The sequence below is a fragment of the Heterodontus francisci genome, unplaced genomic scaffold, assembly GCF_036365525.1.
Source record: "Heterodontus francisci isolate sHetFra1 unplaced genomic scaffold, sHetFra1.hap1 HAP1_SCAFFOLD_1201, whole genome shotgun sequence".
Classification (NCBI taxonomy): Eukaryota; Metazoa; Chordata; class Chondrichthyes; order Heterodontiformes; family Heterodontidae; genus Heterodontus; species Heterodontus francisci.
The window spans coordinates 108,604-124,205 of record NW_027142235.1 but is presented as its reverse complement, the minus strand read 5'-3'; the positions used below and the strand labels follow the sequence as shown (position 1 = coordinate 124,205).

Genomic DNA, 15,602 nt, shown 5'->3' with positions numbered 1-15,602 from the left:
ACACACTCCTGCTCTACCCCCTCTCTCTCCCTCCAGCTCTCACCACTCCTGCTCTCACCCTCTCTCTCCCTCCCTCCCTCCAGCTCTCACACACTCCTGCTCTCCCTCTCTCCCTCCCTCCAGCTCTCACACACTCCTGCTCTCCCTCTCTCCAGCTCTCACACACTCCTGCTCTCCCCCTCCAGCTCTCACACACTCCTGCTCTCCCTCTCTCCCTCCCTCCAGCTCTCTCACACTCCTGCTCGCCCTCCCTCCAGCTCTCACGCACTCCTGCTCTCCCCCCTCTCTCCTCCCTCCCTCCAGCTCTTACACACTCCTGCTCTCCCCCCCCTCTCTCTCTCCCTCCAGCTCTCACACACTCCTGCTCTCCCTCTCTCCAGCTCTCACACACTCCTGCTCTCCCCCTCCAGCTCTCACACACTCCTGCCTCTCCTCTCTCCCTCCCTCCAGCTCTCTCACACTCCTGCTCGCCCTCCCTCCCTCCAGCTCTCACACACTCCTGCTCTCCCCCCTCTCTCTCCCTCCAGCTCTTACACACTCCTGCTCTCCCCCCTCTCTCTCTCTCCCTCCAGCTCTCTCACACTCCTGCTCTCCCCCTCTCTCTCTCTCCCTCCCTCCAGCTCTCTCACACTCCTGCTCACCCTCTCTCTCTCTCTCTCCCTTCAGCTCTCACACACTCCTGCTCTCCCCCTCTCCCTCCCTCCCTCCAGCTCTTACACACTCCTGCGCTCCCCCTCTCTCCTCCAGCTCTCACACACTCCTGCTCTCCCCCTCTCTCCCTCCAGCTCTCACACACTCCTGCTCGCTCCCTCTCTCCCTCCAGCTCTCACACACTCCTGCTCTCTCCCTCTCTCTCTCTCTCTCTCTCTCTCTCTCTCCCTCCAGCTCTCACACACTCCTGCTCTCCCCCTCTCTCTCTCCCTCCAGCTCTCCCACACTCATGCTCGCTCCCTCTCTCCCTCCAGTTCTCACACACTCCTGCTCTTCCCCCTCTCTCCCTCCAGCTCTCACACACTCCTGCTCTCCCCCTCCAGCTCTCACACACTCCTGCTCGCTCCCTCTCTCCCTCCAGCTCTCGCACACTCCTGCTCTCCCCCTCTCTCCTCCAGCTCTCCCACACTCTGCTCGCTCCCTCTCTCCCTCCAGCTCTCACACACTCCTGCTCGCTCCCTCTCTCCCTCCAGCTCTCACACACTCCTGCTCTCCCCCTCTCTCCCCTCCAGCTCTCACACACTCCTGCTCTCCCCCTCTCTCCCTCCAGCTCTCACACACTCCTGCTCTCCCCCTCTCTCCCTCCAGCTCTCACACACTCCTGCTCTCCCCCTCTCTCCCTCCAGCTCTCACACACTCCTGCTCTCCCCCTCTCTCCCTCCAGCTCTCACACATCCTGCTCCCAGTTACCTGCTCAGTGTCAGTCTGTAAACCACTGCTGGTTGTAGTAGCTTCGGGCTGTACGTTTGTGACACTACCTCCAGGCATGAGGATGAGTTGAGGTGTAAGAGGGACATTCCTGGTCAGAGTCCGCGTTACCTGCAAGAGGCTCGCAGGCTGTGGCTGCCCAAAAAACAAGACTGGCCTTTACACACACGTCTTAGTATAGAGAGAGAGAGAACGCGAGAGCGAGAGAGATAGCGAGAGCGAGAGCGAAAGCGAGAGAGAGAGACAGAGAGACAGAGAGAGAGAGACAGAGAGAGAGACAGAGAGAGAGAGAGAGAGAGATGAGAGAGAGAGAGAGAGAGAGAGAGAGTGGAGAGGGAGACATCGAGAGTGGGAGAGGGAGACATCGAGAGTGGGAGAGGGAGACATCGAGAGTGGGAGAGGGAGACAGAGAGAGAGGGGAGAGGGAGACAGAGAGAGAGTGGGAGAGGGAGACAGAGAGAGAGGGAGAGGAGACAGAGAGAGAGAGACAGGGAGAGGAGACAGAGAGAGTGGAGAGGGAGACAGGGAGAGGAGACAGGGAGAGGGAGACAGAGAGAGTGGGAGAGGGAGACAGAGAGAGTGGGAGAGGGAGACGGAGAGAGAAGGTAGAGGGAGACAGAGAGAGAGTGGGAGAGGGAGACAGAGAGAGAGGGAGAGGGAGACAGAGAGAGTGGGGAGAGGGAGACAGAGAGAGTGGGAGAGGGAGACAGAGAGAGTGGGAGAGGGAGACGGAGAGAGAGGGAGAGGGAGACAGAGAGAGTGGGAGAGGGAGACGGAGAGAGAGGGAGAGCGCGAGAGAGTGGGAGAGGGAGACAGAGAGAGTGGGAGAGGGAGACAGAGAGAGTGGAGAGGGAGACGGAGAGAGAGGGAGAGCGCGAGAGAGTGGGAGAGGGAGAGCGCGAGAGAGTGGGAGAGGGGAAGAGCGCGAGAGAATGGAGAGGGAGAGCGCGAGAGAGTGGAGGGAGAGAGAGACAGAACGAGTGAGAGTGAGTGTGGGAGAGGGAGACAGGGATAGATAAAGAGGGAGCAAGAGAGAGAGTGACAGAGAGAAAAACAGAGAGAGAGTGGGAGAGAGAGATAGAGAGAGGGAGAGAGCAAGAGACAGAGAGGGAGAGATAGACAGAGCGAGAAAGAGCTGGAGAGAGAGTGAGCGAAAGAGAGACAGAGAAAGAGCAAGAGACAGAGAGGGAGAGACAGACAGACAGAGAGAGAGAGAAAAAGCAGGAGAGCGGAAGAAAGAGAGACAGAGGGAGAGCAGGAGAAAGTGAGAGACAAAGAAACAAGCGAGAAAGGGAGTGAGAGGCAGAGAGAAAGAGAGACAGACAGAGAGAGAGAGAGAGAGACAGAGAACGGGCAGGGGGAACAACAGAGGAGGGGGGGGACGATGGTGGGGGGGGACGACTGAGGGGAGGGGGGACGACAGAGGAGGGGGGACAGTGACAGAGGAGGGGGGGGACAGTGACAGAGGAGGGGGGGAGAGACAGGGGAGGGGGCGAGCGACAGGGGAGGGGGGCGAGCGACAGGGGAGGGGGCGGGCGACAGGGGAGGGGGACGACAGAGGAGGGGGGGGAGGGGGGGGGACAGTGACAGAGGAGGGGGGGACAGTGACAGAGGAGGGGTGGAGAGACAGGGGAGGGGGCGAGCGACAGTGGAGGGGGGACGACAGAGGAGGGGGGGAGAGACAGGGGAGGGGGGGAGAGACAGGGGAGGGGGGGCGGGCGACAGGGGAGGGGTGCGAGCGACAGGGGAGGGGGCGGGCGACAGGGAGGGGGCGGGCGACAGGGGAGGGGGCGGGCGACGGGAGGGGGGACGACAGAGGAGGGGGGGGAGGGGGGACGACAGAGGAGGGGGGGGACAGTGACAGAGGAGGGGGGGGACAGTGACAGAGGAGGGGTGGGAGAGACAGGGGAGGGGGGGGACGACAGAGGGGGGGGGACGACAGAGGGGGGGGACGACAGAGGGGGGGGGACGACAGAGGGGGGGGACGACGACTGAGGAGGGGGGGGGACGACGACAGAGGAGGGGGGGGACGACAGAGGAGGGGGGGGACGACAGAGGAGGGGGGGGACGACAGAGGAGGGGGGGGAGAGACAGAGGACGGGGGGGGGGAGAGACAGAGGACGGGGGGGGGGAGAGACAGAGGACGGGGGGGGGAGAGACAGAGGACGGGGGGGGGGGAGAGACAGAGGACGGGGGGGGGGGGGAGAGACAGAGGACGGGGGGGGGAGAGACAGAGGACGGGGGGGGGGGAGAGACAGAGGACGGGGGGAGAGACAGAGGACGGGGGGGGGGGGGGGAAGAGACAGAGGACGGGGGGGGGGGGGGAGAGACAGAGGACGGGGGGGGGGGAGAGACAGAGGACGGGGGGGGGGGGGGAGACAGAGGACGGGGGGGAGAGACAGAGGACGGGGGGAGAGACAGAGGACGGGGGGGAGAGACAGAGGACGGGGGGGAGAGACAGAGGACCGGGGGGGGGGGGGGGAGACACAGGACGGGGGGGGGGAGAGACAGAGGACGGGGGGGGGGAGAGACAGAGGACGGGGGGGGGGGGGGGGAGAGACAGAGGACGGGGGGGGGAGAGACAGAGGACGGGAGGGGGGGAACACAGGACGGGAGGGGGGGGCGGGGGGAAAGACGATTGGAACTGAGGACCATCTCGGGGAGGTGGGGGGGTGAGACGCACTTACCAGCTGTGCTTGCAGGTACATCTTGGCCTGTGTGGGGGTCAGGGTGGGTGTTCCACTGGCACTGCCACTCCCACTGCTGCTACTGCTGCTGCCACCCAGCAGGGCACTGGTCACTGGCGAACTCACTGTCTGAGGTCGGCCGCTTAACTGTGTACCCGAGGTGGTTGCCAGATTGATCTGCAACAGAGGGAGGGTCACAGAAAGCCAGGTCAGAGTCAGGCTGACGGTCAAAGAGGGGCAGGTCAGAGTGCAGACAGTCGGGTCAGAGGGTCAGGTCTGAGGGCAGAGGGTCAGGTCAGGTTACAGAGGGCCAGGTCAGAGAGCACGGGGTCACAGAGGGTTAGGTCAGAGTGCAGAGGGTCAGGCCAGAGCGCACAGGGTCACAGAGGATCAGGGCTCAGGAGTGTAGAGGGTCAGAGAGGATCAGGTCAGAGTGTAGAGGGTCAGGTCAGAGTGCAGAGGGCCAGAGAGGTTCAGGTCAGAGTGTAGAGGGTCAGGTCAGAGTGCAGAGGGTCAGAGAGGATCAGGTCAGAGTGTAGAGGGTCAGAGAGGATCAGGTCAGAGTGTAGAGGGTCAGAGAGGGTCAGGTCAGAGTGCAGAGGGCCAGGAGAGAGGGGTCAGGTCAGAGTGCAGAGGGTCAGAGAGGGTCAGGTCAGAGTGCAGAGGGTCAGAGAGGGTCAGGTCAGAGTGCAGAGGGTCAGGCCAGAGCGCACAGCGTCACAGAGGGTCAGGTCAGAGTGCAGAGGGTCAGAGAGGGGTCAGGTCAGAGTGCAGAGGGACAGAGAGGGTCAGGTCCAGAGTGCAGACAGTCGGGTCAGAGGGTCAGGTCTCAGGGCAGAGGGTCAGGTCAGGTTACAGAGGGCCAGGTCAGAGAGCACGGGGTCACAGAGGGTTAGGTCAGAGTGCAGAGGGTCAGGCCAGAGCGCACAGGGTCACAGAGGATCAGGTCAGAGTGTAGAGGGTCAGAGAGGATCAGGTCAGAGAGTGTAGAGGGTCAGGTCAGAGTGCAGAGGGCCAGAGAGGTTCAGGTCAGAGTGTAGAGGGTCAGGTCAGAGTGCAGAGGGTCAGAGAGGATCAGGTCAGAGTGTAGAGGGTCAGAGAGGATCAGGTCAGAGTGTAGAGGGTCAGAGAGGGTCAGGTCAGAGTGCAGAGGGCCAGAGAGGGTCAGGTCAGAGTGCAGAGGGTCAGAGAGGGTCAGGTCAGAGTGCAGAGGGTCAGAGAGGGTCAGGTCAGAGTGCAGAGGGTCAGGCCAGAGCGCACAGCGTCACAGAGGGTCAGGTCAGAGTGCAGAGGGTCAGAGAGGGTCAGGTCAGAGTGCAGAGGGACAGAGAGGGTCAGGTCAGAGTGCAGACAGTCGGGTCAGAGGGTCAGGTCTCAGGGCAGAGGGTCAGGTCAGGTTACAGAGGGCCAGGTCAGAGAGCACGGGTCACAGAGGGTTAGGTCAGAGTGCAGAGGGTCAGGCCAGAGCGCACAGGGTCACAGAGGATCAGGTCAGAGTGTAGAGGGTCAGAGAGGATCAGGTCAGAGTGTAGAGGGTCAGGTCAGAGTGCAGAGGGCCAGAGAGGTTCAGGTCAGAGTGTAGAGGGTCAGGTCAGAGTGCCAGAGGGTCAGAGAGGATCAGGTCAGAGTGTAGAGGGTCAGAGAGGATCAGGTCAGAGTGTAGAGGGTCAGAGAGGTTCAGGTCAGAGTGTAGAGGGTCAGGTCAGAGTGCAGAGGGTCAGAGAGGGTCAGGTGAAAGCGCAGAGGGTCAGAGAGGGTCAGGTCAGAGTGCAGAGGATCAGAGAGGGTCAGGTCAGAGTGCAAAGGGCAGAAGAGAGTCAGGTCAGGAAAACGGGGTAAGAAAGGGTCAGGTCAGAGTGCAGAGGGCAGGAGGGGTTCAGGTTAGAGAGGGTCAGGTCAGAGTGCACAGGGTCAGAGAGGTTCATGTCAGAGTGCAGAGGGTAAGAGAGGTTCAGGTCAGAGTGCAGAAGGTCAGAGAGGTTCAGGTCAGAGTGCAGTGGGTCAGATCAGGGAAACGGGGTCAGAGAGGGTCAGGTCAGAGTGCAGAGGGTCAGAGAGGGTCAGGTCAAAGCGCAGAGGGTCAGAGAAGTTCATGTCAGAGTGCAGAGGGTCAGAGAGGTTCAGGTCAGAGTGCAGAGGGTCAGAGAGGGTCAGGTCAGAGTGCAGAGGATCAGAGAGGGTCAGGTCAGAGTGCAGAGGGTCAGAGATTGTCAAGTCAGAGTGCAGAGGATCAGATGCAGAGGGTCAGAGAGGGTCAGGTCAAAGCGCAGAGGGTCAGAGAGGGTCAGGTCAAAGCGCAGAGGGTCAGAGAAGTTCAGGTCAGAGTGCAGAGGGTCAGAGAGGTTCAGGTCAGAGTGCAGAGGGTCAGAGAAGTTCAGGTCAAAGCGCAGAGGGTCAGAGAAGTTCAGGTCAGAGTGCAGAGGATCAGAGAGGGTCAGGTCAGAGTGCAGAGGGTCAAAAGATTGTCAAGTCAGAGTGCAGAGGATCAGATGCAGAGGGTCAGAGAAGTTCAGGTCAGAGTGCAGAGGGTCAGAGAGGGTCAGGTCAGAGTGCAGAGGGTCAAGAGAGGGTCAGGTCAGAGTGCAGAGGGTCAGAGAGGGTCAGGTCAGAGTGCAGAGGGTCAAAGATTGTCAAGTCAGAGTGCAGAGGATCAGATGCAGAGGGTCAGAGAGGGTCAGGTCAAAGCGCAGAGGGTCAGAGAGGGTCAGGTCAGAGTGCAGAGGATCAGAGAGGGTCAGGTCAGAGTGCAGAGGGTCAGAGAGGGTCAGGTCAAAGCGCAGAGGGTCAGAGACGTTCAGGTCAGAGTGCAGAGGGTCAGCGAGGTTCAGGTCAGAGTGCAGAGGGTCAGAGAAGTTCAGGTCAGAGTGCAGAGGGTCAGAGAGGAGCAGGTCAGAGTGCAGAGGGTCAGAGAGGGTCAGATCAGGAAAACGGGGTAAGAAAGGGTCAGGTCAGAGTGCAGAGGGCAGGAGGGGGTTCAGGTCAGAGAGGGTCAGGTCAGAGTGCACAGGGTCAGAGAGGTTCATGTCAGAGTGCACAGGGTCAGAGAAGTTCAGGTCAGAGTGCAGTGGATCAGATCAGAGAAACGGAGGTGAGAGGAGAGTCAGGTCAGAGTGCAGAGGGTCAGAGAGGTTCAGGTCAGAGTGCAGAGGGTCAGAGAGGTTCAGGTCAGAGTGCAGAGGGTCAGAGAAGTTCAGGTCAGAGTGCAGAGGTCAGAGAGGGTCAGGTCAGAGTGCAGAGGGTCAGAGAGGAGCAGGTCAGAGTGCAGAGGATCAGAGAGGTTCAGGTCAGAGTGCAGAGGGTCAGAGAGGTTCAGGTCAGAGTGCAGAGGGTCAGAGAAGTTCAGGTCAGAGTGCAGAGGGTCAGAGAGGTTGAGTGCAGAGGGTCAGAGAAGAGCAGGTCAGAGTGCAGAGGATCAGAGAGGGTCAGGTCAGAGTGCAGAGGGTCAGAGAAGTTCAGGTCAGAGTGCAGAGGGTCAGAGAGGTTCAGGTCAGAGTGCAGAGGGTCAGAGAAGTTCAGGTCAGAGTGCAGAGGTCAGAGAGGTTCAGGTCAGAGTGCAGAGGGTCAGAGAGGAGCAGGTCAGAGTGCAGAGGATCAGAGAGGGTCAGGTCAGAGTGCAGAGGGTCAGAGAAGTTCAGGTAAGAGTGCAGAGGGTCAGAGAGGTTCAGGTCAGAGTGCAGAGGGTCAGAGAAGTTCAGGTCAGAGTGCAGAGGGTCAGAGAGGTTCAGGTCAGAGTGCAGAGGGTCAGAGAAGTTCAGGTCAGAGTGCAGAGGGTCAGAGAGGTTCAGGTCAGAGTGCAGAGGATCAGAGAGGGTCAGGTCAGAGTGCAGAGGGTCAGAGAAGTTCAGGTCAGAGTGCAGAGGGTCAGAGAAGTTCAGGTCAGAGTGCAGAGGGTCAGAGAGGTTCAGGTCAGAGTGCAGAGGGTCAGAGAAGTCAGGTCAGAGTGCAGAGGGTCAGAGAGGTTCAGGTCAGAGTGCAGAGGATCAGAGAGGGTCAGGTCAAAGCACAGAGGGTCAGAGAGGTTCAGGTCAGAGTGCAGAGGGTCAGAGAAGTTCAGATCAGAGTGCAGAGGGTCAGAGAGGAGCAGGCCAGAGTGCAGAGGGTCAGAGAGGGTCAGATCAGGAAAACGGGGTAAGAAAGGGTCAGGTCAAAGCACAGAGGGTCAGAGAGGTTCAGGTCAGAGTGCAGAGGATCAGAGAGGGTCAGGTCAAAGCACAGAGGGTCAGAGAGGTCAGGTCAGAGTGCAGAGGGTCAGAGAAGTTCAGATCAGAGTGCAGAGGGTCAGAGAGGAGCAGGCCAGAGTGCAGAGGGTCAGATCAGGAAAACGGGGTAAGAAAGGGTCAGGTCAGAGTGCAGAGGGCAGGAGGGGTCAGGTCAGAGAGGGTCAGGTCAGAGTGCACAGGGTCAGAGAGGTTCATGTCAGAGTGCACAGGGTCAGAGAAGTTCAGGTCAGAGTGCAGTGGGTCAGATCAGAGAAACGGGGTGAGAGACAGTCAGGTCAGAGTGCAGAGGGTCAGAGTGCAGAGGGTCAGAGATTGTCAAGTCAGAGTGCAGAGGATCAGATGCAGAGGGTCAGAGAGGGTCAGGTCAAAGCGCAGAGGGTCAGAGAGGGTCAGGTCAGAGTGCAGAGGATCAGAGAGGGTCAGGTCAGAGTGCAGAGGGTCAGAGAGGGTCAGGTCAAAGCGCAGAGGGTCAGAGAAGTTCAGGTCAGAGTGCAGAGGGTCAGAGAGGTTCAGGTCAGAGTGCAGAGGGTCAGAGAAGTTCAGGTCAAAGAGCAGAGGGTCAGAGAGGGTCAGGTCAGAGTGCAGAGGGTCACAGAAGTTCAGGTCAGAGTGCAGAGGGTCAGAGAGGTTCAGGTCAGAGTGCAGAAGGTCAGAGAGGTTCAGGTCAGAGTGCAGAGGGTCAGAGAAGTTCAGGTCAGAGTGCAGAAGGTCAGAGAAGTTCAGGTCAGAGTGCAGAGGGTCAGAGAAGTTCAGGTCAGAGTGCAGAGGGTCAGAGAAGTTCAGGTCAGAGTGCAGAGGGTCAGAGAGGTTCAGGTCAGAGTGCAGAAGGTCAGAGAGGCTCAGGTCAAAGCGCAGAGGGTCAGAGAGGAGCAGGTCAGAGTGCAGAGGGTCAGAGAGGTTCAGGTCAGAGTGCAGAAGGTCAGAGAGGAGCAGGTCAGAGTGCAGAGGGTCAGAGAGGTTCAGGTCAGAGTGCAGAGGTCAGAGAAGTTCAGGACAGAGTGCAGAGGGTCAGAGAGGGTCAGGTCAAGCGCAGAGGGCCAGAGAATGTTCAGGTCAGAGTGCAGAGGGTCAGAGAGGTCAGGTCAGAGTGCAGAGGGTCAGAGAGGTTCAGGTCAGAGTGCAGAAGGTCAGAGAGGTTCAGGTCAGAGTGCAGAGGGTCAGAGAGGAGCAGGTCAGAGTGCAGAGGGTCAGAGAGGAGCAGGTCAGAGTGCAGAGGGTCAGAGAGGTTCAGGTCAGAGTGCAGAGGGTCAGAGAGGGTCAGGTCAAAGCGCAGAGGGTCAGAGAAGTTCAGGTCAGAGTGCAGAGGGTCAGAGAGGTTCAGGTCAGAGTGCAGAAGGTCAGAGAGGTTCAGGTCAGAGTGCAGAGGGTCAGAGAGGAGCCGGTCAGAGCGCAGAGGATCAGAGAAGTTCAGGACAGAGTGCAGAGGGTCAGAGAGGTTCAGGTCCGAGTGCAGAGGGTCAGAGAAGTTCAGGTCAGAGTGCAGAAGGTCAGAGAGGTTCAGGTCAGAGTGCAGAGGGTCAGAGCGCAGAGGGTCAGAGAGGAGCAGGTCAGAGCGCAGAGGGTCAGAGAGGTTCAGGTCAGAGTGCAGAGGGTCAGAGAAGTTCAGGTCAGAGTGCAGAGGGTCAGAGAAGTTCAGGTCACAGTGCAGAGGGTCAGAGAGGAGCAGGTCAGAGTGCAGAGGGTCAGAGAGGTTCAGGTCAGAGTGCAGAGGGTCAGAGAAGTTCAGGTCAGAGTGCAGAGGGTCAGAGAGGAGCAGGTCAGAGTGCAGAGGGTCAGAGAGGAGCAGGTCAGAGCGCAGAGGGTCAGAGAGGTTCAGGTCAGAGTGCAGAGGGTCAGAGAAGTTCAGGACAGAGTGCAGAGGGTCAGAGAGGAGCAGGTCAGAGTGCAGAGGGTCAGAGTGGGTCAGATCAGGAAAACGGGGTAAGAAAGGGTCAGGTCAGAGTGCAGAGGGCAGGAGGGGTTCAGGTCAGAGAGGGTCAGGTCAGAGTGCACAGGGTCAGAGAGGTTCAGGTCAGAGTGCAGTGGGTCAGATCAGAGAAACGGGGTGAGAGACAGTCAGGTCAGAGTGCAGAGGGTCAGAGAGGTTCAGGTCAGAGTGCAGAAGGTCAGAGAGGTTCAGGTCAAAGCGCAGAGGGTCAGAGAGGGTCAGGTCAGAGTGCAGAGGATCAGAGAAGGTCAGGTCAGAGTGCAGAGGGGTCAGAGAGGGTCAGGTCAAAGCGCAGAGGGTCAGAGAAGTTCAGGTCAGAGTGCAGAGGGTCAGAGATTGTCAAGTCAGAGTGCAGAGGATCAGATGCAGAGGGTCAGAGATGGTCAGGTCAAAGCGCAGAGGGTCAGAGAGGGTCAGGTCAGAGTGCAGAGGATCAGAGAGGGTCAGGTCAGAGTGCAGAGGGTCAGAGAGGTTCAGGTCAGAGTGCAGAGGGTCAGAGAGGTTCAGGTCAGAGTGCAGAGGGTCAGAGAAGTTCAGGACAGAGCGCAGAGGGTCAGAGAGGTTCAGGTCAGAGTGCAGAGGGTCAGAGAAGTTCAGGACAGAGTGCAGAGGGTCAGAGAGGTTCAGGACAGAGTGCAGAGGGTCAGAGAAGTTCAGGTCAGAGTGCAGAGGGTCAGAGAGGAGCAGGTCAGAGTGCAGAGGGTCAGAGAGGGTCAGATCAGGAAAACGGGGTAAGAAAGGGTCAGGTCAGAGTGCAGAGGGCAGGAGGGGTTCAGGTCAGAGAGGGTCAGGTCAGAGTGCACAGGGTCAGAGAGGTTCATGTCAGAGTGCACAGGGTCAGAGAAGTTCAGGTCAGAGTGCAGTGGGTCAGATCAGAGAAACGGGGTGAGAGACAGTCAGGTCAGAGTGCAGAGGGTCAGAGTGCAGAAGGTCAGAGAGGTTCAAGTCAGAGTGCAGTGGGTCAGATCAGGGAAACGGGGGTCAGAGAGGGTCAGGTCAGAGTGCAGAGGGTCAGATAAGGGAAACGGGGTCAGAGAGGTTCAGGTCAGAGTGCAGAGGGTCAGAGTGGTTCAGGTCAGAGTGCAGAGGGTCAGATCAGAGAAACGGGGTCAGAGAGGTTCAGGTCAGAGTGCAGAGGGTCAGATCAGGGAAACGGGGTCAGAGAGGTTCAGGTCAGAGTGCAGAGGGTAAGAGAGGTTCAGGTCAGAGTGCAGAGGTCAGAGAGGTTCAGGTCAGAGTGCAGTGGGTCAGAGAGGGTCAGATCAAAGCGCAGAGGGTCAGAGAAGTTCAGGTCAGAGTGCAGAGGGTCAGAGAAGTTCAGGTCAGAGTGCAGAGGGTCAGAGAAGTTCAGGTCAGAGTGCAGAGGGTCAGAGAGGGTCAGGTCAGAGTGCAGAGGGTCAGAGATTGGTCAGAGTCAGAGAGTGCAGAGTCAGATGCAGAGGTCAGAGCAGGTCAGAGTGTCAGGTCAGAAGCCAGAGGTCAGAGAGGTCAGAGTGCAGAGGATCAGAGAGGGTCAGGTCAGAGTGCAGAGGGTCAGAGGTCAGAGTCAGGTCAGCAGAGGTAGAGTTCAGGTCAGAGTGCAGAGGGTCAGAGAGGTCAAGTTCAAGGGTCAGTGAGTGTCAGAGAGGTCAGAGAAGTTCAGGTCAGAGTGCAGAGGGTCAGAGAGGAGCAGGTCAGAGTGCAGAGGGTCAGAGAGGGTCAGATCAGGAAACGGGGTAAGAAAGGTCAGGTCAGAGTGCAGAGAGGGGTTCAGGTCAGAGTGGGTCAGGTCAGAGTGCACAGGGTCAGAGAAGTTCAGGTCAGAGTGCAGTGGCAGATCAGAGAACGGGTGAGAGACAGTCAGGTCAGAGTGCAGAGGGTCAGAGTGCAGAAGGTCAGAGAGGCTCAGGTCAGGAGTCATGCAGAGGGTCAGGTCAGAGAGGGCAGAGGTCAGAGAGGAGAGTCAGATAAGGGAAACGGGGTCAGAGAGGTAGTTCAGAGTGCAGAGGGTCAGAGGGTCAGGTCAGAGTGCAGTCAGAGGTCGATCAGAGAACGGGGTCAGAGAGGTTCAGGTCAGAGTGCAGAAGGGTCAGAGAGGTTCAGGTCAGAGTGCAGTGGTCAGAGAGGGTCAGGTCAAGAGCTGTCAGAGGGTCAGAGATCAGGTCAGAGTGCAGAGGTCAGAGAATTCAGGTCAGAGTGCAGAGGGTCAGAGAGTTCAGGTCAGAGTGCAGAGGGTCAGAGAGGGTCAGGTCAGAGTGCAGAGGGTCAGAGATTGTCAAGTCAGAGTGCAGAGGATCAGATGCAGAGGGTCAGAGATGGTCAGGTCAAAGCGCAGAGGTCAGAGAGGGTCAGGTCAGAGTGCAGAGGGATCAGAGAGGGTCAGGTCAAAGTGCAGAGGGTCAGAGAGGGTCAGGTCAAGCGCAGAGGGTCAGAGAAGTTCAGGTCAGAGTGCAGAGGGTCAGAGAGTTCAGGACAGAGTGCAGAGGGTCAGAGAAGTTCAGGTCAGAGTGCAGAGGGTCAGAGCAGGTCAGAGTGCAGAGGGTCAGAGAGGGTCAGATCAGGAAACGGGGTAAGAAAGGGTCAGGTCAGAGTGCAGAGGGCAGGAGTGGTTCAGGTCAGAGAGGGTCAGGTCAGAGTGCACAGGGTCAGACAGGTTCATGTCAGAGTGCAGAGGGTAAGAGAGATTCAGGTCAGAGTGCAGTGGGTCAGTTCAGGGAAACGGGGTCAGAGAGGGTCAGGTCAGAGTGCAGAGGGTCAGATCAGGGAAACGGGGTCAGAGAGGTTCAGGTCAGAGTGCAGAAGGTCAGAGTGCAGAGGGTCAGAGGGTCAGAGTGGTTCAGGTCAGAGTGCAGAGGGTCAGATCAGAGAAACGGGGTCAGAGAGGTTCAGGTCAGAGTGCAGAGGGTCAGATCAGGGAAACGGGGTCAGAGAGGTTCAGGTCAGAGTGCAGAGGGTCAGAGAGGTTCAGGTCAGAGTGCAGAGAGTCAGATCAGGGAAACGGGGTCAGAGAGGTTCAGGTCAGAGTGCAGAGGGTCAGAGAGGGTCAGGTCAGAGTGCAGAAGGTCAGAGAGGTTCCGGTCAGAGTGCAGAGGGTCAGAGAGGTTCAGGTCAGAGTGTAGAGGGTCAGATCAGGAAACGGGGTCAGAGAGGTTCAGGTCAGAGTGCAGAGGGTCAGAGAGGGTCAGGTCAGAGTGCAGAGGGTCAGATCAGGGAAACGTGGTCATGGGGCTGAGTTGTCCGATGGTGGTGGGGGTGGAAGTTGGACGTTACCTGGGGTAAACTCCCCACCCCACCCTGGGTCCCGATACTCACTGTGGTCTGTGATGTCCCAGTGGTTTGTGTTCACTCGTGCTCGGAGAATTCATTTGTCTGCTGGCAGCCAGCGTCACCTGAAAGAGAAAGCCTGTGAGTCCGCCACCCTTCACCCACGACCCTCGACCCCAAACAGGGACCCTTGACCCCATCCAATTATCTGTAACCATAATTACATGGGAAAAACCCGAGGGTCCGAGTGATGCCTCCCAGTAGGACTGACCCCTATCCCCGGATCCATCCCCCACCTCCCGTTCACTCCTCCCTCATTCCCTCCTCCCTCCCGCACCTCCCGTTGCCTCCCTCCCCCACATCCCGTTCCCTCCCACCCCCACCTCCCGACCCTCCGTTCCTCATCCCTCATCCTCCTCCCTCCCCACCTCCCGTTCCCTCCTCCCTCCCCCACCTCCCGTTCCCTCCTCCCTCCCCCACCTCCCGTTCCCTCCTCCCCTCCTCCCTCCCCCACCTCCCGTTCCCTCCTCCCTCATTCCCTCCTCTCTCCCCCACCTCCCGTTCCCTCCTCCCTCCTCTCCCTCCCCTACCCCAGACATGGACCTGACATTCTACCAGGAGGAATTCCTCCCAGTAATCACCTGCTGACGGCAGCCAGACTCTGAAGCTGAGCACTGCTGAGCGTGCTGCTGTAACATCATGTGCTGGTGTTGGACTGCGTACATCTGCTGGAGATACTGGGCTGCTGCATTGGGCTGTCGCTGTAAGCCTGCAGAGCCTGCGGGACAGACAATACAACACTTGAATTCTATCATGTGATGGGGTTGGCGGGAACGGAGCAGCAGGGAATGGCGGATTGTGCTTAAGCTGGGAGGGAGCAGGGGAGCAGCAGGGAATGGGAGAGGGGGAACGGGAGCAGGGTGGGAACGGGGAGCGGGGGGAACGGGGAGCAGGGGGAAACGGGGAGCAGGGGGGGAACGGGGAGCGGGGGGAACGGGAGCAGGGGGGAACGGGGAGCGGGGGGAAACGGGGAGCAGGGGGGAGAACGGGGAGCAGGGGGGAAACGGGGAGCAGGGGGGGAACGGGGAGCAGGGGGGGAACGGGGAGCAGGGGGAGGGGGGGGAAACGGGGAGCAGGGGGGAAACGGGGAGAGGCAGGGGGGAAACGGGAGCAGCAGGGGTGAAACGGGGAGCAGGGTGGGAACGGGGAGCAGGGGGGGGAACGGGGAGCAGGGGGGGAACGGGGAGCAGGGGGGGAACGGGGAGCAGGGGGGAACGGGGAGCAGGGGGGGGAACGGGGAGCAGGGGGGGAAACGGGGAGCAGGGGGAGGGGAACGGGGACGAGCAGGGGGGGAACGGGGAGCAGGGGGGAAACGGGGAGCAGGGGTGGGAACGGGAGCAGGGGGAACGGGGAGCAGGGGGGGAACGGGGAGCAGGGGGGGAACGGGGTAGCAGGGGGGATTAGGGAACGGGAGCAGGGGGGGAACGGGAGCAGGGGGGAACGGGGAGCAGGGGGGAACGGGGAGCAGGGGGGGAACGGGGAGCAGGGGGGGGAACCGGGGAGCAGGGGGGAACGAGGGACGAGGGAACTGGGAGCAGGGGGGAACAGGGGAGCAGGGGGGGGAACGGGGAGCAGGGGGGGAACGGGGAGCAGGGGGACGGGAGCAGGGGGGAACGGGGAGCAGGGGGGGAACGGGGAGCAGGGGGGGGAACGGAGTGCAGGGGGGGGAAACAGTGAGTTGTTGTGATTCACAGGGAGCAGGGGGGGGGGGAACGGGAGCTGCTGGGGGGGGAACAGGGGAGCAGGGGGGGGGGAACGGGAGCTGACTGGAAGCGGGGGGGAAGGGGACTGGAGGGGTGGGAACTGGGAGTTGTGGAGCTGGGGGGTGGTACGGAACAGGAGCGGGGGAACGGATCCCTTCATATTCCTCTACAACAGGCGAGCAGGAAGGTACAGGGAATCATCAGGGAACAGCAGAGAAGGAATCATAGCAGAATAGAGTAATGCGACTATCACTACCTCTCTACAGAAGTCCGCTAGCCCTTCTTAGTTGAATTCCCAGTCGATGACCCCCCCACATCGACCACACCCCAGTCTCCAACAGAA

The 15,602-nt window shown here is 59.7% G+C and overlaps 1 long non-coding RNA gene across 1 annotated transcript; it reads right to left on the bottom strand.

The window, feature by feature from the left end:
- Positions 1-1,406: 1,406 nt before the first annotated feature.
- On the bottom strand, positions 1,407-13,644 carry LOC137366789 (uncharacterized). The gene is made up of 3 exons (XR_010973565.1): positions 13,545-13,644; positions 4,107-4,283; positions 1,407-1,554 (listed from the first exon to the last, which is right to left on the bottom strand). It is a non-coding gene; the product is annotated as an uncharacterized lncRNA (long non-coding RNA).
- Positions 13,645-15,602: the final 1,958 nt, after the last annotated feature.